The sequence below is a fragment of the Macrobrachium nipponense genome, chromosome 33 (genome assembly GCF_015104395.2).
Source record: "Macrobrachium nipponense isolate FS-2020 chromosome 33, ASM1510439v2, whole genome shotgun sequence".
In the NCBI taxonomy this organism is placed as follows: Eukaryota; Metazoa; Arthropoda; class Malacostraca; order Decapoda; family Palaemonidae; genus Macrobrachium; species Macrobrachium nipponense.
Window position 1 is genome coordinate 48,544,903 of NC_087219.1, and position 27,796 is coordinate 48,572,698.

Sequence of the window (27,796 nt, forward strand, 5' to 3'; positions counted from 1 at the left end):
AGGATACACCATTCCACACCTCTTTCCAGGAAGTAATGAAATTGCCTCATGAGTCTGATTACATTAATTATTATGAAACGGCTAAAGTTATATAAGTTTAATACACATATGGTTAATCCTGTATCCAATATTTTCAGGATGAACATGGCGGTGACAGCTGCTTTATTATTCTTGAAAGCCATCATCTATTAGTCAACAGAACGCAGCAGGGGATTCATCCTTCACTGAAGAGTTAAAAGGTAAAAGTGACAATAACTGCTGTCCTGGTCTTCTCATTTGAAGACTCCCTATTAGCAAAACCGCTCATTCGTGACAACAACAATAATACGATTATCACTCTACAGCGGCAGATGTTCCAGGGGATCAGCTGTTGTATTTCAACTTGTCGCTGGAAGAGGAGTGGGCGGGTGGGGGGTTTTGGGGGGGGAGCGTGAAAAGCTCATGGCAACAATTATTCTCTACAGCGCTTCCCTGCGCGTGCGCACCAAAAGCCCCATCGTGATGGTCTTTGCTCTGGAAAAGGGGCTGTGTTCATTGTTTAATTCTGCTGAGGCAGCAAAGTTCTGCTTTCGCCTTGACAGTATGGCTCGATAGAATACTAAATAATAATAATAATAATAATAATAATAATAATAATAATAATAATAATAATAATAATAATAATAATCCAATACTGCTTTCGACTACGAAGGAATATTGTTCAAATATGAAATGCGAGAGAATTTCATATCTGAACAGTTTTCCTTCGTAGTTGAAAGTTGGTATTGGAGTATCGCTATTATTATTAATTATCATTATTATAACAATTATTATTATTTAGTATTCTATCGAGCCATATTCCAATACCATCTTTCGACTACGAAGGAAAACTATTCAAATATGAAATGCGAGAGGATTTCATATCTGAACAGTTTTCCTCCATAGTTGAAAGTTGGTATTGGAGTATCGCTGTTATTATATTATTATTATTATTATTATTATTATTATTATTATTATTATTATTATTATTATTATTTGGTATTCTATCGCGCCATATTCCAATACCAACTTTCGACTACGAAGGAAAACTGTTCAAATGTCAAATGCGAGAATCACAAACATCCGGAAATGAACAAAAGCTTTGAGCAGGAAACTCTACAACTCGTTAGCCACGAATGACGATCCTTTGCGAATAATAATAGTTGATTTCAACAAATGTTTCAACAAAGCCTAATTTGCTAGGTGCTCCGGTCACTGCCAAAAAATATAATAATAATAATAAATCAGTATACAAAAGATGTACCGGAATGTGTAGTAATAACGAATTTTATCCTTTTAAACGATGTCCACAAGGAAACAGTAATAATAATAATAATAGAGAGAGAGAGAGAGAGAGAGAGAGAGAGAGAGAGAGAGAGAGAGAGAGAGAGAGAGAGAGAGAGAGGCAATTATCATATCGAATTATCGATCCTGTAACTTGTCTTTCCTATAACTAATAAGGTTCGAATTCTCCTCAGTTTCCGTTCCCTAAAACAAGCTTTCCCTCAAGCATCTGGTTCTGCTAAACTGAATGTGCACAAAAAGCAAGCATAAAACATCGCTTCATAATAATAATAATAATAATAATAATAATAATAATAATAATTGCAATAATAATAATAATAATAATAATAATAATATAATAATAATTAATAATAATAATAACTAAGAAATTCATAATAATAACTCAATAATTAATAAATAATAATAATAATAATAATTAATAAAATAATAATAATCGATGCACGGACAATACATGAGACAGACTAATGAACTAGCCAGCGATGACACATGGCAATGGCTACAGAGGGGAGAGCTAAAGAAGGAAACTGAAGGAATGATAACAGCGGCACAAGATCAGGCCCTAAGAACCAGATATGTTCAAAGAACGATAGATGGAAATAATAACATCTCTCCCCATATGTAGGAAGTGCAATTACGAAAAATGAAACCATATAACCAATAGCAAGCGAAATGCCCGGCACTTGCACCAGAAACCAGTACAAAAAGAGGCATGATTCAGTGGCAAAAGCCCTCCACTGGAGCCTGTGCAAGAAACATCAGCTACCTTGCAGTTAATAAGTGGTACGAGCACCAAACCTGAGGGAGAGTGATAGAAAACCGATCAGGCAAAGATCCTTCTGGGACTATGGTATCAGAACGGATAGGGTGATACGTGCAACAGACCAGACGTGACGTTGATTGACAAAGTCAAGAAGAAAGTATCACTCATTTGATGTCGCAATACCATGGGACACCAGAGTTGCAAGAGAAAGAGAGGGAAAAAATGGATAAGTATCAAGATCTGAAAATAGAAATAAGAAGGATATGGGATATGCCAGTGGAAATCGTACCCATAATCATAGGAGCACTAGGCACGATCCAAGATCCCTGAAAAAGGAATCTAGAAAAAACTAGAGGCTGAAGTAGCTCCAGGACTCATGCAGAAGAGTGTGATCCTAGAAACGGCACACATAGTAAGAAAAGTGATGGACTCTTAAGGAGGCAGGATGCAGCCCGGAACCCCACACTATAAATACCACCCAGTCGAATTGGAGGACTGTGATAGAGCAAAAAAAAAAAAAAATAATAATAATGGAGAAACAAATCCACAGTTATGTAAATGTGCATATATTTAAATTAAAACTTTAAGGAAAGCTTTCGGGAATCTATTCGGTTCCCCTTATCAATCTACATTTAAATATATGTACATTTACATAACTGTGGATTTGTTTCTCCATTTGAAGACTCGTGCTACTATGAGGATCTTTTAGTAATAATAATAATAATAATAATAATAATAATAATAATAATAATAATAATAATAATAATAATAATAATAATAATATCACATTTATAAAGATGGCTGCATCAGCAAAATATCATTGATGGTCGCCTGGTCCTTAATGTCCATTTCTTGTAGTGGAATGGTCCCGTAATGCCAGCTACCTTCATTTAATCCAAAGAAGGGTCAATGAAGCTTTATACCGTCGGGAACGTGCAAGCTGTTATAAATGTACAGGAATGTTACGATGTGGCCATTCACCTTCCGCTACAGATCAGTACATCGACTTACGCTCAGAGCATACTGTGTCGAACTGCAGAGAAACGTGAACGGCTACTTCGTATAATTCTTGCATTTGTATAACTTTTACATTTACAATATTCAAATGAAAACGATACTAAGGGCCCGTCCATGCCGTACGTTGATGGAAAGAATAAAGGAGAGGTATTACCTGACCCTCCGATTTCAGATAAGGACATTAACAGTAGAATTAGAGGTCACTTTTAATGGGAGATGTATATGAGACTGGTCGCCTTCCTAGCGATATAATAAATAACAACAGCCAGTCATTATTGAGTTAGCAGGCACAAGATGAATGTGGCAGCGACTATTGATTTCTCTTCTTCTGAAGTCAAACGATGCTTGGGAAAGCAGGCCATTGTCGAATAGATACATACGTACGTACAAAAGTACCTATATATATATATATATATATATATATATATATATATATATATATATATTTATATAGATAGATACATACATACATACAGAGATAACTAAATAATAATAAATAATATAATAATAATAATAATAATAAAATAATAATAATCAAATAATCATAATAATAACGAATAAATAATAATAATAATACCCTCTATCATGAAATCTGAAACGTTTATAAAGAATTCTGGAAATTAAGTTTTGCCACCTGAATTAAAATAGTGAATAACAGTCTGTACAAACGATTACTCCCTCAGCAAAAATGATCTCATCATGCGTTCATTCTACTATATAGACTATTGACTATACTATTGCAACAATCCAGTAGTAGATAGTCCCTAAAGGTTCATCTACGAACAGGAAGCATTAAGCATATGCGAGAAGAAGAACTAGAAACGTAAATGTCATTAATATGCAAAATTCAACAACATATTTTCTTCTGAAGAATTCCAAGAACTTTACCTCCACGGTCTTGGACAAAAAGTGCTATTCTACACCATCTGAGGAATAGGAATGAATATATAGGTTTTAAGAAGAGATTGAGAGAGAGAGAGAGGAGAGCCGATTTGAGATGAGAGAGAGAGAGACAGAAAAGAGTTACAAGGCAGAAAGAAAGAAAGGGGGCGAGGTGTGGGGGGGGGGGGGGGGGGGGGGGGGTGGGGGGGGGGGGGGGGGGGGGGGAGGGGGGGGGGGGGGGGGTTGAGGAGATCGTGTCCATGGCGTGGGTGTGAGAGAGAAAGAGAGCCAAAAAAGAGAATGAGAGCCAGTGAGTGAGCAAGCGAGTGTATGCGTGTGTATGTGAGTATGAGTGTGTGGGTGGGTTAGTCCGCGCGTGTGTGCGTGCATGTCACTCCCCCACCAGCCCCCCCCTCACTCCCCCCCCCCCCCCCCCCCCCTCCTCTCTCTCTCTCTTCTCTCAGGACCTGTTGACTTGGAGCAGACGGAGCGCAGAGCTCCCCCAGTATGACTCTGTCACCCGTGGCGGTTAGGTCAGTGTCGGGAGATTAAGTGTGACTTCGGTTAAGAGGAAGAAATAGAGGAAAAATTAGAGATCCCTGTGTTTAACGCTCCCACGCTCGCTCTCTCTCTCTCTCACTCTTTCTGGTCCCTCTCGATTTGAATGCTCCCAGTCCTCCCCGTCCCTCTCGAAATATCTATGGTCCGTGCGTGTCGTTGTCAACGCCTGTCACATGTACTACTTCAAGTCGGGCATTGAGAATTGTAGAAAATTAGAGAAATTCTGCGTGTGATCGCTCGGCTGCCATCGACGCTCTAGCCTCCAGGTAAGTGCCGGATTGCGTTCGTGTGTATGCTTGTAAGCAAATACATGGATACACAAACACACGAGGTTGTGGTTGTGGTCTACAGGGGAAAGAAAAACTGAAAAGTAATTTCAGCTTTTCTTTTCCCCCGCGAACTACAACCTATATATATCATATATATATAATATATATATATATATATATATATATATATATATATATATGTGTGTGTATATATATATATATATATACATATATACACACACACACACACACACACATATATATATATATATATATATATAAAATCAATTATCTCAAAAGTGAAACTTGATAAGAACATAACGGTAAAACATGGATCAATGAACAGAAAAAAAATTTTTGCTATTGAACACGAGGTAAGTACTGAGTAATCAAATATTTGCTATATACTGATTCTAAGGTTTGTAAACAAAGGAAAACAACGAACAAAGGGGTAAGGGGAAGAAAAATTACACAATAACAGCAGAGAGAAAAATACGCAAGAGACGGAGAAGAAATATTCTTTTAATTCCTGAACAGCCAAAGTAAACACTGAACTCATATAATCCAGCGAGCACATTTGCATATCGGGGCGGGATCAATATGGGGGTTGTACATGCGTGCAAGAGGAGAGGCGTACACCTAATCAAGGGTGTACGGCGTGGAGTGTAGATAGCAGAGTACACCCACAGGCACGTCTGTGCTGTCCTGTGCGATACTTCCACCTAGGGACGGGAATATGCGAGGAAGACAGAGAAGGTCCCCTCGCTGAGCGGCCGTATCATAATTCCCGTTCATGCATTCCGCTGCTCTTTGTTATCAGGTTTATACTAAAATGTATTCTTCATCCTCGCAAATGCCACGATTGACTGACACACACATTGTATACGCAACGAAGAATGCTTTTGTGTATGCACATCCCATCATTGACTGGCGCACACATTGTACACGCAACGAAGAATGCTTTTGTGTATGCACATGCCTCATTGTTTGCTGACATACATAATGTATACGCAAGGAAAATACGTTTTGTATGCATCTATCTCATTACTGACTGACATAAACACTGTACACGCAAAGGAAAATAAACTACTTGCGTGCATATACGTAGAACTCATATAGTTATTAGTCATCATTGTATTATGCATAATTATTCACGGACATACAACTCATGAATATGTGGATATGTCCTGTGTGTATGTAGATAAAATGTATAGGAATATGTATCATTCAACATGCACTAGTATTTACAGATCAGTTACATACATGCATTCGAGAAAATGCTTGTGTGTATATGGAATAAATTGATTTTCATATGAAGATACCCAAGCGTCGTATTAAACCCATCAAACACACCCATATATATATATAGTATATATATATATATATATATATATATATATATATATAGTATGTACATAATAATAACAACCCTTTTGCAACAGTCACATTCGATCTTAACCGATAAATCGTAGATGAACGCGGTAAACAGACGCACATACAAACACACGTATACGTTTCCTTTCTCCCCAAGCTCTACTTGACTGTACTGGGGCAGCAGTCGCGCAAGGAATGCTGCTTGTCTCATGCACTTTTGCTTGATCCGTGTCACACGGGCACCGATTGACAGCTAGTTCGAATCAAACACTTTGCAAACGCTAACCCAGTGCTACACATTACTTAGCGGTTTTCCAGAGTGTATGTATATACATACCATAGTGTATATATATGGTGTATATATATATATATATATATATATATATATAAATTCATATATATATTATATATAATATATATATGAATAATTATCACATCACCGTAATTCACGTAAATCATTCGAGCTAAAAATGTCCTTTAATATCTAATTCGCTCTACCTCGGAATTGATGTATTTTCATATATGTCCCGAAGGGGGGATATATACTTTTAATCTCGTAAATTCTGCCAACTGCTTCAAACAAGGCTTTATTATCAGGACGAAAAATAAAATAAAAAATACTCTAAAAGAAAATCATAAAAATGCCTGAGCACACAAAACCACAGCAAAATTAGATTATATGAAAAATATAACCAGAAACCAGAAACGCACGAATAAATCCAGGCTGGCACCTCAAAGCATGAACTCTGAGTGACTGACAAAAGCACCCAAAGCACAAAGAAAGGTTAATGCTACAAGCAGCCGACCAGAATAAGACTTAACTATTTCGTGCCAAAGCCTGTTGGTTCATATTTAACTGAAACGCTGGCATTATAAATGGAATCATAAATAGCCTGCGCTTCGTCCTCCCGTTCATATTTCATTCACAACTTGCTAGACGTGCATAGTTTTTAACAAGTATGTACGTGTGCATTTAACTATATTTACATATCTGCGTATATACTATATATATGTATGTATGTATACATATACTATATATGTATATATATGTATATGTATATGTATACAAATATATATATATATTAATATATATATATATATATATATATATATATATATATGTGTGTGTGTGTGTGTGTGTGTGTACACATAAATTTGTGTGAAGTATGTATGAGTATATATACATATATAAACATATATCATATTACATATATATATAATATATAATATATATATATAACATTATATTATATTATACATATAATAATATTAAACATATATATATAAAAAGAAGAGCAGATACTCATTACAAAAACCTAGCACACAAAAAACGAAAACAATTCAGAAAATAGAACAGATCTCCCAACAATGCTTTACTAAGGATCTTAAAATCACAGAGAGAGAGAGAGAGAGAGAGAGAGAGAGAGAGAGAGACACGCTGATTCTAAGGTAAATAATGACAGGAACCTCGGTGGGCCAAATGCTCCCTGAATTTTGAGTACAATTAGGTTCCCCGTCCCGTTTGTGATGGGTCTGAAATAGCCATTTTTTTTTAAAGAGAAAGTAGGAAGATGATGTAATAGGGATAAGACATTGTGGGTGGTGGTTGAATTAAAGATTTGGCCAGGAGAGAGAGAGAGAGAGAGAGAGAGGACCGAGAGCAGAGAGAGAGAGAGAGAGAGAGAGAGAGGAGGGAAGGGTAGTCAGAAATTTCTACGGTAGGAAATAGATGTAAAGAAATGTTGTAGTAGACATTCAAGTGGGACATCTTCTACAGTAGTACTTTTTTTCCATAACCTCATTCAGGTCTTTAATTAATAGACTACGCAGGAGGGTAGTGCAGTCAGTGCACCTCATGTGATGCACTTTAGGCATTACTTAAGGGTCTTTGCAGCATCCCTTCGGCCCCTAGCTGCAACCTCTTTCATTTCTTTTACTGCTTCTCCATTCATATTCCTTCATCTGACTTTCCACCCTCTCCTAGCAATTGTTTCATAGTGCAACTGCGAGGTTTCCTCCTGTTTCGCCCTTCAAACCTTCCCTTTTAGGGCTTCATGACCTCATGGGTTCCAGTGCTTGACCAATGGCCTAAATTGTATGCTCTATTGTATTACATTTTAATAAAAAATAAACTCAACTCATTGGCGCTACTTTTATAAAAAAAAAAGAATTAAATAAATAAAAGTGATTAAATTTACACATTAATTCATTAATATTTGCTATTTATCTCATTTATTCAGTTATAACTATGGTTATTCGTCAACTATTAAACATAATAAAAAAATGTCTGTTGCGACTCAAAACATATGTTTACATCTAAGTCGTCTTCTATGACTTATATATTTCAAATTAGACATTCTACTCTGTGGGAGCCTGGTTTGCACGTAAATGATTTTTTATATGCGATTGAACGTTTGGAATATAGATATGTTCAGTTTGAAATAATAATATCTTTGACCACTACTCCACGTAACCGTTTTCACACTTTAAACAACAATATGAAAGATAATAAGAAAACCATATGACAGGATTATATCGCCTTACGACAGTTATTGAAAAAAATTAAATGAACAAAAACCCACAATGGTATTCTATTAAAAAAGTCAAACACACACACACACACACACACACACACACACAGAGAGAGAGAGAGAGAGAGAGAGAGAGAAGAGAGAGAGAGAGAGAGAGAGAATCGAAGCCTTCATAAGAAGTGAATAAAATCCAAATAAGGTTTCTGAATCCTTCGTCAAAAGCGGAGGAACCAAAAAAAAGAGCATTTTATCACCCCGACTGCTCATAGCAATCATCTCTCTGGAGAGAGAGAGAGAGAGAGAGAGAGAGAGAGAGAGAGAGAGAGAGAGAGAGAGAGAAAAGGATGAGGTGAACAAGATACACGTAAGGCCCAAAACACACTGCATATCCAAAGCTTTCCTAGCTTTCTTACAAATCGCGGGTACTAGTTTAGGCTTAAGTCAGTCAGACAAGTTCGTTATTTCTTCTTGAAGAGTCCGACGGGATGGGTAAAGATGTACCTTTATTCCACCAATATTAAACGGTACGAAATGTGCGTGAATTAAACAGTGGACCCTTTTAAAAGCGGAAGAAATTATTTAGAGACCACGACGCATTTTATGTTTAATGTAACGTCAGTGTTCACAACAAAATAATAATATGGAGAGAATGGACAAATAAATAATTCATGCAGTTATTCTATATTTTCATAATAAAACCTTGACCCTCGACTTTTCGGAAGATGCGATATTCAAAACAATTTTCATTTGCAACATTCCATTTCAGTCAACACATTTACGAGTGCTGCGCATTAACACATATTCGATATTTTATTTATATATATATATATATATATATATAAGTATATATATATATACATATATATATATAATATTGTATGTATTATATTTATTATCGATTAACCTTCCCAACGTCACGCCTGGTGTTCATTGGTAGGAATGAAAAAAAAAACATGAAATAAAAATCGTACAAAGTATACAAAAAGTACAAAGAAAATGATCTAGTATCTGTCTGGATTTAACAGTGATTTTATCTTTTGAATTTAATGAGTACAGATTCTAAAGGATCAAGTCAATTACTGAATCTGTAAGGATTTCGAAACCATTTCTCTTCACAGCCAGTTGCAAGTGTTACATTGCAACAATTCTTTTTCCAGTCCCTCCCCCCATTTATTGGCTGGTTTGCTGGAGTGGTTAGTGTCGTGGTATGCCATTCACATGTCGCCGGTTCGCGTCTCCCCCCAGAGCGATGACAAATCATTCGTTCTGTATCATGATCACTTACTGCTGCAGTGTGGTGTCTGCAGTGGGAGGTTGAACCCAACATTCTTTGGAACCTTGAGTTTCAAGTCAGTGGCCCATTTGGTGTGCTTGTTCCATGTGAATAGGTTTCATCTACCGAAATAACAATAATAATTTACGCTCAAGGATAAAGTTTTTATTGAAAAGACAGAAAACAGAAGCTGTGCTGCTTCGTTTATATCATTTAGCCGACGGCAGTTTTATCCATTAGCTCGTGACATCATCAAGGAAGTCTTCAAAAGACGCTTCATTGCTTGTTGAATTAAAATGAACTGAATATAGAATTTAGGCTAAAGGCCAAGCACTAGGACCTACGAGGTCATTCAGGGCTGAAACGGAAATTGGCAGTAAAAGGTTTGAAAGGTGTAACAGGAGGAAAACCTCAAAGCAGTTGCACTATGAGTCAATTGTTAGTAGAGGGTGGAGAATGAGATAGAAGAAAGAGAATACGAAAGGAGGTACAGTAAAAGGAAGAAAAGGGGTTGCAGCTAGGGTCCGGAGGCACGCTGAAAGACCCCCAAGTAACGCTTACAGTGCATCGCACGAGAATTTCATTGCTTGTAATGGCAGAGCGGCCGTGACAGTTATAAAAAAAAAAAACATACACACAAAAGAAAACGGGATGGAAAAGGAATTTAGCAAAAAAATATGCTTGAGACAGTTCAGGGGGCGATCCTCTCCCCCCCCAACCCACGAAGTTTTACAAGACCGGTTCCCATGGCCCCAATGATCGGCGTCGACGCCTGCAGCGGGAATTCCTCCTGCTGGGTATTGGGAAGTGTCGTCAGGAAAAACATAAGACGAAGGTGCATGCGCATCTAATGAAGATATCCTACGAGGAAGGCCAAGAAGAAAATGAACACATACATATTCTATATAATATATGTAAACGAATACCACAGAAGCATGATACGCAGAAATCCAAGCGCTTTCCTCTTTACTAAGACGAAAGCGCTTGGATTTCTGCCTATCATTTTCCTGTGGTATTCGCTTATTTAATGACGTCACGTGCAACTACTGTGATTTTTAAACACACACACACTATATATATAGTATATATTCAGTCCTTTCACCTTGACATCATCATAAATCCGTAAAAAATACTGACTACTCAGGGATAATGCCAGCCATATTTTTTCTTCAACGGTTTTATTGAATAATACTGAAGAAGCCATTGCACATACCCAAGAAGTATGGTCATGGAAGTTTATTCCTAGTTGTTTTAGTGGTCACCCGTCACAGAACTGACCCAACCCAACGCTGCTAAACTTGCGATGTTAGCAAGAAACCATAATATTAAACACTGGAAAATTTACTGTAAAACTCATAGCTTAATGTCGCTGATGAATTTTAAAGTCTTGGACCCCTCTCCCCCCCAACACCAGTAATCTCTGTACCTTCGTACACACACACACACACACACACTAACAAGCATACATGGATATTCATACGGATAAACATATATATATATATATATATATATATATATATGATATATGTATATATATATATATATATATATATATATATATATATATATATATTATAGTATATATATATATATATTATATATATATATATATATATATATATATATATATATATATATATATATATATACTGAAGAAGGGCCCAGATAGTCCCGTTTCTACAACCCCCTACAGGCAAAGACAGGGAGATATTCCCATGCATAAACCATTTACCATTAGATACAAGCCCCCCTCGTGGGGGAGGGGGAGGGTACTGCGGGCTTGGTTGGGAAGGGGGTAGGGTGGGGGGCTAGGGATGGTAATTGGAAGCTCTATCAATCAATTAGAACGACGGCCAGGGTCTTCTTCCCATCGCTCATCCTAAAGGAGAGGAAACGCTAAATAAAACGTTGCCTTCAAAGCTGGTTTGCTTTGTGGTAGGCACTTGTTTTTTTTATCATTCACATTACACGCTCTATCTCTCCCAGACAAGGGCGCGCACCTGCGCGCACTTACGAAAATACCACTAGTCGTCCACTCAGGTAAGCCAAGCCCCAATGAACATCCTTGATGCAGGGTGCTAGCGAGCTCACAAAAAATAAAATAAATAAATAAATAAATAAATAAATAAAAATTATTAACAACCAAAAGATTAACACACTCGGTAGTTAGGCCTCTAAAGGGAGAAGTCGAGTATGTATGTCTGTATGTCTATATATGTATGTATGTATGATATGTATGTATGTATGCATATGTATGTATGCATGAGCACACACACACACACACACACACACATATATATATATTATATATATATATATATATATATATATATATATTATATATATATATGTGATATTTGGTCACAACATTATCGTACAAAAAGTAATCCAGATTTGGAGATAAACCACATAGTCCAAAACACACATCAGGGCCAGATACGAGCTTATTGGCTATAAAGCAACACAATATTTCCCGCTCAACCCCCCTACACATTTACTTTGTGGAAATCACTAACAAAAGAATATCTTTTTATGTTAATTTGTAGCAAAAACTAATACTGAGCTTTCCTGCTCCCTTGGGAGGCCTTCGCATTAGACCATAAAGTAAACAAATTCTTTGATGTCAATGCTCTCCAAAAAATCGTTTATTAGCATAGATGGAAATCTAATAAATATTCATGCTCCTTGAGAGATCTCGAGTTAATAAAAATATTACTTCTAATTTTAGCTTAAAGACCTCGTATTCGCGAAAACAGTTTTTAACATTTATGCTCATTTGAAGATTTTGCACTAGAAAAAAACTATCTATTTAACGCCATACTCGCTCATAGACTTCGAATTAGATAAAAATTAGATTAAAAATATTATTCAAAACATTACTGCCCCTCCCCCGCCCCCCGCTTCCGCTCAAACCCGTCCCCGCTCTCAAAAACTTCACATTAATAAAACTATTTATCATCAAAGACTTCTCATTAGACAAAAAATAATTTAACATTCATGCTAGGTCAAACACTTCGTATTAGAAAAAAGAATTTAGCATTCATGCTAACTCAATGGCTTCGCTTTCGAAAAAAATTAGGTACATTCATGCTCCCTCTAAATTTGCCAATAGAAAAAACTATTTAACATCCATGCAAGCTCAAACACTGCGCATTAGAAAAAAACTTTAACATTCATGCTCACTGAAAGATTTTCATACTCGCTCAGAACTTCGCATTAGGAAAAAACTATTTAACATTCATGCTAGGTCAAAGACTTCGCATTAGAAAAAAACTTTAATTAACATCCATGCTAGGTCAAAGACTTCGCATTAAAAAAAATATTTAACATTCATGCTAGTTAAACACTTCGTACTAGAAACAAAAAACTAACATTCATGATAAGTCAATGACTTCGCTTTGGAAAAACTAATTAACATCCATGCTACCTCTAAGACTCCGCATTCGCAAAAAAAGAGAAAAAATTAACATTCAAGCTCGCTCAAATACTTTGCATTCATACTTGCTCAAAGACATTAGAGAACACATACACACACACACACACGCACAAACGCAGCCTCCATGCTTGCTTAAAGATCCGGCATAAAAATGGAGAGGAAAAAAAAAGAAGTAAAAATCAAAATCCGCAATTTCATAACCCTTTCGCCTTGTTCATTCATAATCATTACTATTTAACGACTGTCGCATTATTCCACATGTCAGCCCCAGAAACTCGTTTCTCAATTTAAAACATCCGGAAATAAAGTTTATGTTGTGCTCTCCCCCCCCCCACCCCCCCCCCACCCCCCCCCCCCCCCCACCCCCCCCACACACACAGGAAAAAATAGCGGCGGCAGGGCTCTTTTGAGCTTCCTTTGAGACATATTTTCCTGAGAAATGAAAGAGAATTGTTGAAGACTCAAAGAGAATTATGGACTTAATACGAACTTTGACATTCGGAGATTGAATCAAATGACGGGATACCTACACTTGAAATATCTTTAGATATTCAATTTCATCTCGTAAATATATCTCACTTGCAGAGCTGTTTAACTGGGAGAGAGAGAGAGAGAGAGAGAGAGAGAGAGAGAGAGAGAGAGAGAGAGAGAGAGAGAGAGAGAGAATATATCTTTTTTATACCGAAAGGAAAAGTAAATAAGTAAAAAATTATCTTATAATTCCTTAACAGCTTCTAGTTGAGAGAGAGAGAGAGAGAGAGAGAGAGAGAGAGAGAGAGAGAGAGAGAGAGATTACCTTTCTATAACGAGAAAAAATAAAAAATTAAATTACTTTTCATATATCTTCCTGAACAGAAGCTTCTATTTAGAGAGAGAGAGAGAGAGAGAGAGAGAGAGAGAGAGAGAGAGAGAGAGAGAATATTGCTGAATAATTCGAAGGATGTTCTTTTACTTTAATACTGAGACAATAATAAGAATATAATGAGCACACAGTATGTATCATTTATACTATTATTCTTTATTACTACGTGACCTCAAAGCTACGCAACTCCTTCAGGAAAATTTAATTCGATCCACATTACAATTTATTATCCTAACAAAAGCTGAAATAACATATCAGACATACTTTTTTAAAATCATCCACTTTCGGACAAAATTACTGATATATGTATATATATATATATATATATATATATATATATATATATATATATATATATATATATACTACTCAACTCGAATTTTTTCCCATAAAAGAATAGGTACCATGAAAATACCTGAATCGTTTTATAATCTACTGCCGTCATCAAGGACGAGGCAGTGACGTCACGTGAAACGTCAGGACCTACGTCATGAATTTAAAACAATGCATTCCAGATTTTCTCTTTATACCACGAGTTCAGGATTTTATCTTTACACCATGTATTCAGAATTTTCAATTTTACAACATGCCGTCTAGGCTTAATCTTTGATTCATTGCACCCAGGATTTTCTCTTAACGCCAAGCGTCCAAAATTTTCTCTTTACAACATGAATGCTGGGCAGCACTTACAAACACAATAAAGTCGCATTTCTCATAATTTGAAACTATAATATTTATTCCTAACAGGTATGTTTTAGTAAATTCAAAATGTGATCCACAAGAATAAAAGTTTGGCTACCTAAGCCGCAGCCAAAATATGCCTTCCGAACACAGTATCTTAAAAAATGACGCTGTTCGTCAGTCATGTGGAAAATGTTGACCCCATTGGTTTGGATTGATGACGTCATGCTTTTTAGTTCTGATTACAGCCGCCAGTTGTCTCTACTGGTGCCGTGGTACTGCTCATATGGCTAACTTGAGTACATTTGTGTACTCAATGGCATCTTTTATGTGTGTGTGTGTATATATATATATATATATATATATATATAATATATATATATATATATATAAATGTGTGTGTGTGTATATTTGTATATCTGTGTATCTACGTATCTATAGGTATTTGTGTATATGTGTGTGTGTATTCATATACTCCAACTCCTTTAACAACCTTAGATTTTAATAACCACAACAAGAAAATGTTGTAGTCAAACTAAGGGTTCCTGATTAATGATAATTACATTTTAGAAAGTAAAAATTTATTATGTTGAATTAATTAGTTGCATCAACATACAATATGGGCTGAAACATATACCTTATACCATTCCATTCTATGCCTTACGAGTTATGAAATCCTAAAAGTAAGCTGCTCAATCCTTGATCTAACCCTTTCATTACCTCAAAAAAGGTAAAAAGGTTTATCAAAAAGGCCCGAGGCGTTTTATCTTTCTGAGAGATCTGTGTGGCCAAGTAGATATGAAAAATGAAAAACACCGGAAGTTTATTCAACAGCAAATACAAACAATTTAAATTCCAAGGAATCCTGCAGGGAAAATCATGTGTGAAATGATTTAAAGCCATGAAAAATGTAAAATATGCGCCGAAGTTACTTCATCGCAATCCTGTTTTCTGTACAGCGTATACTGCTGTATGAAACTCTCAACCACGGTGACCTGTGTTGTTGACACCTATTGAGCTGCCAGGCGAACGATCATGGCTATCTTTAACTTTAAATAAAATACAAACTACACGGGCTAGAGGGTTGCAATTTAGTATGTTTGATGTTTGGAGGGTGGATGATCAACATTGCAATTTTCAGCCCTCTAGCCTCAGTAGTTTTTAAGATCTGAGGGCAAGCATAAAAAGTGCGGACGGACAAACAAAGCCATCTCAATAGTTAAAAAAAAAAAACAACTAAAAACCTTCAGTAATTTAAAAAAGTAAAAAAAAAAAAAAACTTCAAGCTTACTAACCGACGATGTTGGCCACTGAAAATACCAATGATTTTGTTATTGTGCTTAAGCAGAAAAGGCAAAGAAGACTACAAAAACGACCTATGGAAAGGCGACTAGAAGTTAAACCGAACGACCAGAAAATATAAATGAAAAAGGAAAAAAAATAGAAATTTACAAGAATAAAAGACACAAAGTAAAACAAATTCACAACATTAGTAATTGTCAGACTCACAAAATACGAACTCGTCGCCCTCAGAGCGTTGTAAGTTGATGTATTATAAAAAGGAATAAACCTTTTCCGCTTGAACTTAAAAAAAACCTCGCTTCAAAGACCATAGCCTCAAGCGACGAAAACACCTAGCAAGAAAAAAAAAAAAACCTTCACTCTACAAAGCGAGAACTTGAAAGAATCGAAGAATGAGAAAAACGATCCCTTCCAGAGCGCTTCTACAGGTACTTAGTAAAAAAAAATAAAGAAAAAAGAACCTCCAAAGAGCTACTGCATCTTAAGAGGAATAAAAAAACAACAACTGATCACCATAATGCCTGAAATTATAATAATCCAAGCATTAAAAAAATTAATTACAATCAGCAAGAACTAAATAAGACTATAAAAAAACCATGAAAATCTAAAAAAATCGTGCGAAACTAAAAGGATTCTATGAATCGGCAAAAAAAATCTAAAAAATCGCACGAAACTTAAAGGATTCTAAGAATCGGCAAAAAAAATAATAATAAGAATCGCACGAAACTAAAAGGATTCTAAGAATCGGCAAAAAAAAATATAAAAAATCGCACGAAACTAAAAGGATTCTAAGAATCGGCAAAAAAAAAAAAAAAAAAAAAAAGAATCGCACGAAACTAAAAGGATTCTAACAATGGAAAAAAAAAAATCTAAAAATCGCGCCCGAAACTAAAAGGATTCTAAGAATCGGCAAAAAAAAAAAAAAAAAAAAAAAAAAAATCGCACGAAACTAAACGGATTCTAAGAGTCGGCAAAAAAAAAAAAAAAGAATCGCTCGAAGCTAAAAGGATTATAAAGAATCGGTAACAAAAGAAAAAAAAAAAAAAAAAATCTTAAAAATCGCCAATCGCACGAAAACTAAAAGGATTCTAAGATAATCGGCAATATGAAAAAAATCGCAATTGAAACTAAAAGGATTCCTAAAAATCGTGGGCAAAAAAAAAAAAAATAAAAAAAAAAAAACATAGAGAACCCCTAAAACATAGCTCGGAACTAAAAGGATTCTAAAAAATTGGCAAAAAAACTAAAATAAATAAATAAACATGAAAATCTAAAACATGGCACGAACTAAAAAGGATTCTAAAAATCAGCAAAAAAAAAACCCTGAGATTTCTAAAAATTTCCAAGTATAGGAAAAAAAAAAAAAAAAAAACTCCAGCACAAAATCTACTCTCAAACTTGAAAGACTGAAGAAATCAGGGAAGAAGAAGGGGTCCGAAGACGGTGCGGGAAGCGAAACAAGTGGCAGATTGCAGACGGAAATATGGGCTCACGAAGCGCAGCTGCTTATTTCTATCGCTTCCTTTGGCAATTCTAAGCCACGTATCTTACTGGAATCGCCGAGTTCCAGTATCTGGAAGGGATTCCACACTTTATGGAAAAGAGGAGCAGGGATATAAAATCGAATCCATTGTACTTTCCTTGGTGTCCCTGTTTATGGGAGTGAATTTTTTTTTTTTTTTTTTTTTTTTTTTTTTTGTTTATGGTACAGTGTGTAAAAATATCGTATAGAATCCATTACATTTTCCTTCGCGTTCCACTTAACAGAAATATATAATCCACCTAGCAGGAATATATATATTCTGGTTTACGGCGAAGCAAACCAAGAATATTGTTTATATTCCATCATTCCATTAAATTTCTCCTCGCGTTCAAGTTTCTGGTTAGGATTTTCCCATTTATGGTGAATAAAGAGTATGAATATTGTGAAAAAAATCGATTATATTTTCCTTTTTGTTCTAGTTTTTCGGGAAAAAAATCTGTTGATGGTCATGGGACACGAATATTGTACAAAATCCAAGGTAAAGAAAAGTGTTTCAAAAGCATAAAACTTATTTTCGAGAAAAGGTTTATGGCATAATGGATGCCCTGGCATTACAACATAGGGAAAAAGGTAAATAGGGACTTAATTGAGTCTGATAATATATATAATTTATACAAAAGTTTTATTGTGTAAAGGTTACTGATACCAAACACAAAGAGGTAAGTTAAAAAAGGTAACTTTACTTGTTTTTATAATGTTCATAATGCTACGTTAAAATAAGTAACTTTACTTGTTTTCTTAATGTTCGTTATGCCAGGTTCTCACGGAAAGAAAATATAATATTTATTGAAAAAAAAGAAACCCACAAGATTACTGAGTATAACTGAGAATAACTGAAAGTACTCGAGAGAGAGAGAGAGAGAGAGAGAGAGAGAGAGAGAGAGAGAGAGAGAGAGAGAGATGAATACTTTTTCATATCAAACCGTGCAAACAGAAATCTTCAGAAGTATTAAACTATAACAACGTACTAAAACTATTTTCATTATTATTACTGCGACGTAGCCCAGTGGCCAGAACACTTCTTTTACCAGCTATAAGAGCTGAGTTAGAGTCCCAAGGGAGATGGAATGATTTAGGTGCCATATACCGAGGCTCGCTGTGTCTCTCTTAACGTAAAAAGTAAACTAGGCCACTATCAATAACTCGACTGTGATGGGTAGAGTAAGAACAAAGTATTATTATAATTTAATTGTCCTTACTTCAATTCATATTTCTACAAACATTCAATCTTCATCTATTGGTATGATAACCAAATCGTTTCCAAAATCGATAATTAGTCCAGCCGTTAAATACTAATTTACTCTTTTACAGGTACAGAGAGAGAGAGAGAGAGAGAGAAGAGAGAGAGAGAGAGAGAGAGAGAGGGGGGGGGGGCAGTAATCGTACTGCATAGTTCTCACCCTGAGTGTTTGTTCTTCCTGCAAAGGAGAAACTAAGAGAATGATAAGTAAAAGGGGAATTGGACAGGAGACAATAATCACGTAATTCTTGTGAAATAGTTATGGATCGATTAAATAAAAATAATAATAAATATAAATTTACAAAATTTGTATGTTTAAAATAAGATTATAATAAACACGTAAATGTTAAATAGTTATGGAAAGATAAATACAAATTAATAACATAAATTGAAATAATTTTGTACATTTGTAAATAGAGACGATAATAGACACATGAATGTTAAAGAGTTATGGAAAGATTAACAACAAAAATAAACACATAAATCGAAATAGTTTTGTATATTAACTTCTAGAGATGATGATAAAACACATGGATGTTAAATAGTCATGGAAGGATAAAAAAAATAATAAGCATAATTTTAAATAATTTTGATATTTATAAATAGAGATGATGGTAATCACGTCAATGTCAAATAGTTATGGAAAGATTAATATATATATATATATATATATATATATATATATATATATATATCTATATATATATATATATATATATATATATATATATATATATATATATATATATATATATATATATATATATATATATATATATATATATATATATATATATATGATGAAAACATACATCTAAACAATTTTGTATATTTACAAACTGAAATGATGATAAAAACGTTATGTCAAATAGTTTTGCAAAGATTTTCAAAAATTATTATTATACATAAACTAAAATGATTTTGTAAATGTACAAATAGAAATGATAAACACAAATTTTAAAGATACAAAAATAATAAAAAAAATTAAATAATTGCCTAAATGGGCATACGGAGATGATGACAAATGTGTAAATCATAATAATATATAAATTAGATACAGAAACAAATACAAGACAACGAAAATACAGCAGTATTCAACTTTTCACGCATGCTATAAAGATATTGGAAAACCAACCTTTGCGTAATTCCCCAGCAAGTTGCAAAAGGAAGTATTAAGATGTGAAAGCTTGTATACATTCTAAAATAAACATCTACTCAATACCAGTATTCCAAGTATTGTCAGGTTATTCAAAGAAACTATAAGCTGTAACGGACAAATAATTCAGACAACCATCTGATGGACCACATGACATTGACATACTCGGTTTCAGAACTTGGCGTTAAGCATAAAATCCAAACTCTATATTGAATATAACGTCAGTGGTTCCCAAGAACCGGCTCCCTTTGGCACAAAACAACACCGATCAAAATCTAAAGATCATAACAGGGATTGACATAAAAGAGAATAATCACTCAAAAACGCGCGAACAGTTTGTAATCATTATTATAATTATCTTAACTGGCACAATGAAATATGGTACCATACTATCAAAATAAATACAAAGATACCATAATACATTAAATGGCCTCCATTTTCTTTTCATTCTTGTAAGCGTTTGTCAAGAATAATAAAAGTTTCCAATTACATTTGACATTCATACATCCAGTCACATACTATCGTGTGTAGATCGTTAGCATTTGATGCTCGCCCCGAGGTTAAAGAGGTCAGAGAAATTGAACAGATAAGTGAAGAGAAACCAAAAGTAGAGATGACACGTAAAAGGAAGACGGCAATGGCGAAACTGTGACGGCAAAAGACGCCCAAAGTACTTTTCAAACCTTCCAGTGTTCTTAATGCACCAAGTAAGCCGTAAGCTACTACGGGGGAATCGTTAGATCTTCCCGGATGGAGCTCAAGGCTATACAGTCGGTCCTCTTTTCCCCATCCACTGCCTCAAGAAGGAAAACCCATTAGCTGAAATGAGCTCGTTTGATCACTTAAGATCCTGTAAATTGCACTGGATGGGTCAAAGCAAAAGAAATGCCTTGTAAACTTAGCTAGTGGGAGAGGAAAAATACCCATATTTTCAAACCTTGGATGAAAAGAATGGGATTATGGAAAAGTTCAAAGAAAATAAAACAAAGAAGATGAAAATAAGTAAGGAAAAGAAGTCAGAGTACATGAATAATAAAATGTGCATAAAATCACTGTATATAAAAAAAGGTCCATAAAAGTAAATTTGAACGAAATAATTATACATTGAATCAGAAAAATGAAAAAACATCCTAACATTAACAAAAACTTCAAAAATATATGTAAGGCAACCTTCACACAAAATGGATAAACGATAAAGATACTATACGTGTGTATATTGATCAAAAGTGAATATAATAAAAACGTCTAAGATGGAGAAAATCAGATGTAATATATATATATATATATATATATATTATATATATATATATATATATATATATATATATGTATGATATATATATATATTTATATATATATTATAATTTTTTGAATTATATATATATATATATATCGATATTGTACATTTATAAATACATATATACCTATACATGTATATGTGTATGTACAAATATATGCATAAGCATACATGTGTGTATGCGTATGCGTGAGTATGAATGTCGAGCAGCATTTACTAACACTGCAATAACAGGAAACTCGATTAGGTAACTCAGAATGATTTGCAAAGGCACAAACATAATTACCATCAATGACGTGAATGTTTGCATAAGGGGGAAGGGGGAGAGGGTGTTTATGTCAGAGTCGAGGTCACTGCATAATTTGTTTTCTGCTGACATACACTCCGCCCTACTCTAGTATGCTTTGCAAGTTGGAAGGACGTTCGTTCAATCTGCTTTTGTGCCAGATCTATTTGTTAGGCTCACCTATGCATGTATGCATACGTCCATGTAAAGCAGTATGGATGTATGAGTGTAGAGGTAAAGTGATTGTGCTACATACATAATATATATATATATATATATATATATATATATATATATATATATATATATATATATATATATATAAATGTAGTATATATATATAATATATATATATATGGAAATATATATATATATATATATATATATATATATATATATATATATATAGTTAAAAAATCACAGTAGATGCACGTGAATTCATTAAGTAAGCTGTCTTAGTAAAGACGAAAGCGCTTGGATTTCTACCTATAATTTTCCTGTTGGTATTGGCTATATATATATATATATATATATATATATATATATATATATATATATGTATGTATATATATAAAATATATATATAATGTATGTATGTATGCATGTATCAAACGCTCTTTTTCCTTAGACTATTAGCAGCCTTTCCTTAAGAGTTAGAGGATGGAGCATATAATTGCACAGCAAGTAGTCAGTCGACAGGATTTGATCAGGACCAAATATTTAGGGGAATATGAAGCTACCAGCTTCATACTATTATAATACCTGCGAATGGGAATGGAAGCAATCTCCTGAAATCACCCCATTCCAGGGATATGGCCTAGAATCTGTAAACATATACACACTCCAACACACACACGCACACACACACACACATATATAGATATATATTATAGAGAGAGAGAGAGAGAGAGAGAGAGAGAGAGAGAGAGAGAGAGAGAGAGAGGCGGAGACGTTTCAAATTAAAGGAAGAAACTTCTGAAGGAATCTACAGACTTGAAATGTAAAGGTTGTCCATATTGTACGGTACGGAAATTAAGGTTGTCCATGTGGTACGGTACAGAAATTAAAATTGTCCATATTGTACGGTACGGAAATTAAGATTGTCCATGTTGTACGTTACAGTAATTAAGGTTGTCCATATTGTACGGTACAGACTTTAAGGTTGTCCATGTTGTACAATACAGAACTTAAGGTTGTCCATATAGTATGGTACAGAAATAAGTTGCAGAGAGCGATAAAAACTTTTACGATGGAAGCGTGTATTTTAAAATGGAGGGGTGAGAATGCCATGAGAGTGTATCTGAGCAAGGGGTGTATTACGTCTCTATGGCTTTTCAATATCATTATGGAGGGACTGATGTGAAAACTCAAAAGAGAGAGAGAGAGAGAGAGAGAGAGAGAGAGAGAGAGAGGAACTGCAATTGGAATACCGAATTTAGGCCAACGGCCAAGCGCTGGGACCTACGAGGTCATTCTGCATTCAAAGGAAAATTGAAGGTAAAAAGGTCTGAAAGGTGTAGCAGGTACCAGGCGCAAAACCTCGCAGTTGCCCTATGTTACAATTGATCGAGAGGTTGGAAAGTTAGATGGAAGAAAGAGAATATGAACGGAGGTATAATAAAAGGAATGAAAGAGGTTGCAGCTAGGGGCCGAAGGGACGCTGCAAAAGATCCTTAAGTATTACCTACAGTGCACCACTTGAGGAGCAATGACGGCACTACACGTCCCGGGAAAACTCAGGCGGGGGACGTAAGATGCAGGTTTTGAGTCGCGCGATAAGAAAATGAGTTGTGATTTGTGTGGAACAGTTGATGTTTGCACAAAACTGAGGTTTCTGAAAACCTATTTTCAGAGAAAATTTTGGGGATGAAGCTGCTACTCCTCACTGACTATCTCTCTCTGTAGGCCACGACACACTGCAGGCGAGCAACACCCAGGTATACCATTCTTCGTCGCTTAGGCCTTACATAACCGGGGCACCTTGGATATTCCAGAATCGATCGTTCGTCTCCCTAAATACCCTCACTGACTTCCTCTCTCAACGCTACGACACACTAGAGTCGAACAACACCCACGTATACCATTCTTCGCTTAGGACTTACATTACCAGGGCACCTTGGAGAGAGAGAGAGAGAGAGAGAGAGAGAGAGAGAGAGAGAGAGAGAGAGAGAGAGTAGTGAATAGATTGAAATTCCCGTCCGATCCAATCGCCTCCTCAAATCTGGGAAACCCGACCTCGGGAAAACCACTGAGCGCCTAAACTTTCCCTCTCTCCCCGACAAGGTGGCTTAAGCCGTCAGCCAGGGGCACAACAATGAAGAGACGAAAACAGCCCTAGGGAAATCAGGGGCAAAGATTCCCTGAGGGCACTTTCAAGTGAGCGCCCTTTGCAGTGACCGTTGAGGTAATGTGCGGTTTTTTGAAACGAAATCTGCTCGAGAGAGAGAGAGAGAGAGAGAGAGAGAGAGAGAGAGTTTCGTCAAATAAAATTAGGAATAGCGATTAAGAAAACTGTAAGGAAATGAATATATAAGACTATGAAATTATCAAATCCATCCTGAAAGACCCACTATAACTGTTATAATCCGGCAGAATCTTGCAAAAAGAGAGAGAGAGAGAGAGAGAGAGAGAGAGAGAGAGAGAGAGAGAGAGAGAGAGAGAGAGAAAGTTCCATCAAATAAAATTAGAAATAGAGAATAAGAAAACTGTAATGAAATGGAATTATAATAAGACTATCAAATCCATCCTGAAAAGCCCACTATATAACTGTTATAATCTGGCAGGATGTTGCTATAAAAATAATAACAATAATAAAAATAAAAATGAATAAAAGTAAATAGAAAAGTTCTACAACTGTCAAACCGTTAAAAAACCATGAGAAAGCTTCCAAAAGAAAGCTGAACCCAGTATTAGAGCCAAGTTAAAACCCGATAAAAAATAATGTTCAAAACCGGACTAAACATGATAAAAAATGTGGAATCTTATTTAAACACACCACAAAACTATATTAAAACCGGGTTGACAACATTGTTAAAAATTGCATTCAGTTAAACGGAGCTGGAATAAAAACGAAACTATGGTACAATTTTGTTTAAAACTTTTAAAGTTGAAAGAACATTTTATAACTTAGCTACAACCGATGTCAAAACAGCATGAAAGGTTAAACCACAACTAAAAAACCGTTCAAATACAATTATAACTGGTTTAAACCATTTAAAAACTTAACAACTTAACATGTAGTTGAAGACATGCAGAAACCACACTGAAACAAAACTGTGTTAAAACCTTAACAACGAAGACGCCGAAATATCTTAAAATTATCGCTTCGTGAAGATATACCATAAGCCACGAAAATATTGCCTGGGCCGTACATTGCAACAATTACGCCAGACTTACGATGCATATAAAGATTGCAAGAAATTAGGGCAAAGAGTGCAAAATGTGGACTGCTATTGCAGGAAAATATTAATGAAAATAAAAGTGAAGAATACATTACAACGGAAAGTTCACAAAATTAATTACAGTCTGAATATTTGATGTTATAATGTGAAAATTATGAAACACTAATAATAGCTGCTTTTGTAAGAAAATGTTTTACTGATAAATATACGTAAACGTAATCACACACACACACACTCACAAGTACACACGCATAAACACACAAACAGAATAAAATATGAACAGAGAAAGGGAAAATTTGAGAACTTATCCGAACAAGCGAAAAATGGACATTTTAAATAAAGAAAAACCATAGGAATAGATATATATATATATATATATATATATATATATATATATATATATATATATATATATATATATATCTGGTGTGTGTGTGTGAGTAATACCATCCGTCTCTTCTCTTTTTTTTCCTATATTCCTTTGTCTTTATTGAAACTTAGTGAGTCTTTTGTTTGTTCTGTTGAGCTCTCAGTCTCTCCTTCTTCTCGTTGGACGCGTCGGTTACATACTCGACTACCGATCTCAGGGTCCGGGTTCGATTCCCCGCTCTGACAACGCGGAATGAGAGGAATTTATTTATGGTGATAGAAATTCATTTCTCGATGTGGTTCGGATCCCACAATTAGCCGTAGGTCCATTCGCCAAGTAACCAATTGGTTTCTAGCCAAGTAGAAATATCTAATCCTTCGGTCCAGCCCTAGGAGAGCTGTTCTTTGTTTGTGTGTATGGTGTTTTGACGTTGCATATAACCAGTGGTTATTCAGCAACGGGACCAACGGCTTTACGTGACTTCCGAACCACGTCGAGAGTGAACTTCTATCACCAGAAATACACATCTCTGACCTCTCAGAGGAATGCCCGAGAATCGAACTCGCGGCAACCGAGGTGACAGGCAAAGACAAATTCCAACCACGCCACTGAGGCGGTAATCGGCAGCGGTCTGGTCTAACTAAGATATACTCAACTTTTTTCAACATATGAAGGATCATTTGTCTCTGAGAAATGATCTCGTTCGAAGAAATTACTTTTCCTTTAGTTTGTTGGTGGGTGTTGAGTCACGCTACCCTAACAATCAAAAGCCCTCTCTAATTCCCTTCCAAATCTCCTGTTAAGACTGGGGGTTAATCCCTGTCTCGCCGAGGAGAACGATTGACGGTAATCAGAAGGTAATCCGAACGGTATTACTCTCTATAATTCCGGTTTGCAGGGAAGACGACGAAAGTTTCCAGCTCTGTCGAAAAACTAACCAGTTAGCCACGTCTCCCTGGTCGCTCCTGTGTCCGGTATTATTATTATTATTCTATTTTTTTTTTTTTTTTTGGGGGGCGGGCGATTTTTTTTTTTTTTGGGGGGGTCCACAATAATAAAAATGTTACGTGAAAGGTTCGTGCATAATTTATGAACACTTTATAAAAGCTTTCGAACCATTCCCAAGCTTTTATGAAGTTCATAAATCATACACGAACCTTTAACATTTTTATCATTGTGGACCCCTTAGGAACATCATTATTATTATTATTATTATTATTATTATTATTATTATTATTATTATTATTATTATTCTGAAATATTCACTATAGACTTATATTTTCTATTATTCCCAAGGATCTTTCGCAATGTTCGATTAATGCCTATTATAAATATTATTTGTTATTATTATCATTACTACTACCGCTGCTCAAAATGATCATTCATTCCCCAGAGCAGGATAACGCAAGCTAAGAAACACAGAAAGAAAGCAAGAGAAAGTTTCCGATTTAAAAGAAAAAGTAATACATTCTAAGGAATTTTAACGTTTTCTCTGCATAATGACCATCAAGGTTATGTCTCAGTATAAGCTCCAAGAAAACTTTTTTTTCAATTTGGTTTTCTTTAGCAAGGACACTTTCTTAAGAAAGACTATGTTTACCTGCCTTCACAGGTAGACAACTGTGCATCCCGGCATCTTGATGTATCAAAACGACAGTTATAAACTCAATATACTTCTGGATGCCGACAAAACATCACTTGGAAGGCATTTGAAGTTAAACAACATTAATACGTCAGTAGCTTAGGTAGATACCTATAATTATGTCGAATCGTAAGTGACCGTTTTCATGCCCTAGAATGTTGAAAATTTATGCTCTGTACTTGGATGGATAAACAATGGGGAAATGCCAGAAGTTGCATATAAACCTTTGTGAAATCTACAAGGCAGGACGCAGGGTTCGCAACCTCATCCCAGATTCTTACTGAAAATTGGAAGTGCAAACCTTTTGTAGCTTCCAAGAGTCTGGCAAGTATTTGGATGGGGTGTCAGTAAAAGGAGCCAGATTCCGTCGGTACATAAACTCATAAATAACTACTGAGAAACAAAAGGGTTGTGTCTTCTACACACACACACACACACACACACACCACACACACACACATACATATATATATATATATATATATATATATGTGTGTGTGTGTGTGTGTGTGTGTGTATACTTCTGTGTGTATGTGTGTGTGTGTGTGCGGGTGGATGGGTGTGTGGTTCAAGTCAATAGTCTTAGTAAG

At 35.3% G+C, this 27,796-nt stretch overlaps 1 protein-coding gene across 1 annotated transcript in view; it reads left to right on the forward strand.

Moving 5' to 3' along the window:
• The first annotated feature begins 4,507 nt into the window (after positions 1-4,507).
• The window catches only part of LOC135202853 (solute carrier family 7 member 14-like), a 785,318-nt gene continuing 762,029 nt past the window's right edge, over positions 4,508-27,796 (forward strand). The window contains exon 1 of the mRNA XM_064232312.1: positions 4,508-4,809. The gene's annotated coding sequence lies outside the window, so the exon portion shown is untranslated. The remainder of the gene's footprint in view (positions 4,810-27,796) is intronic.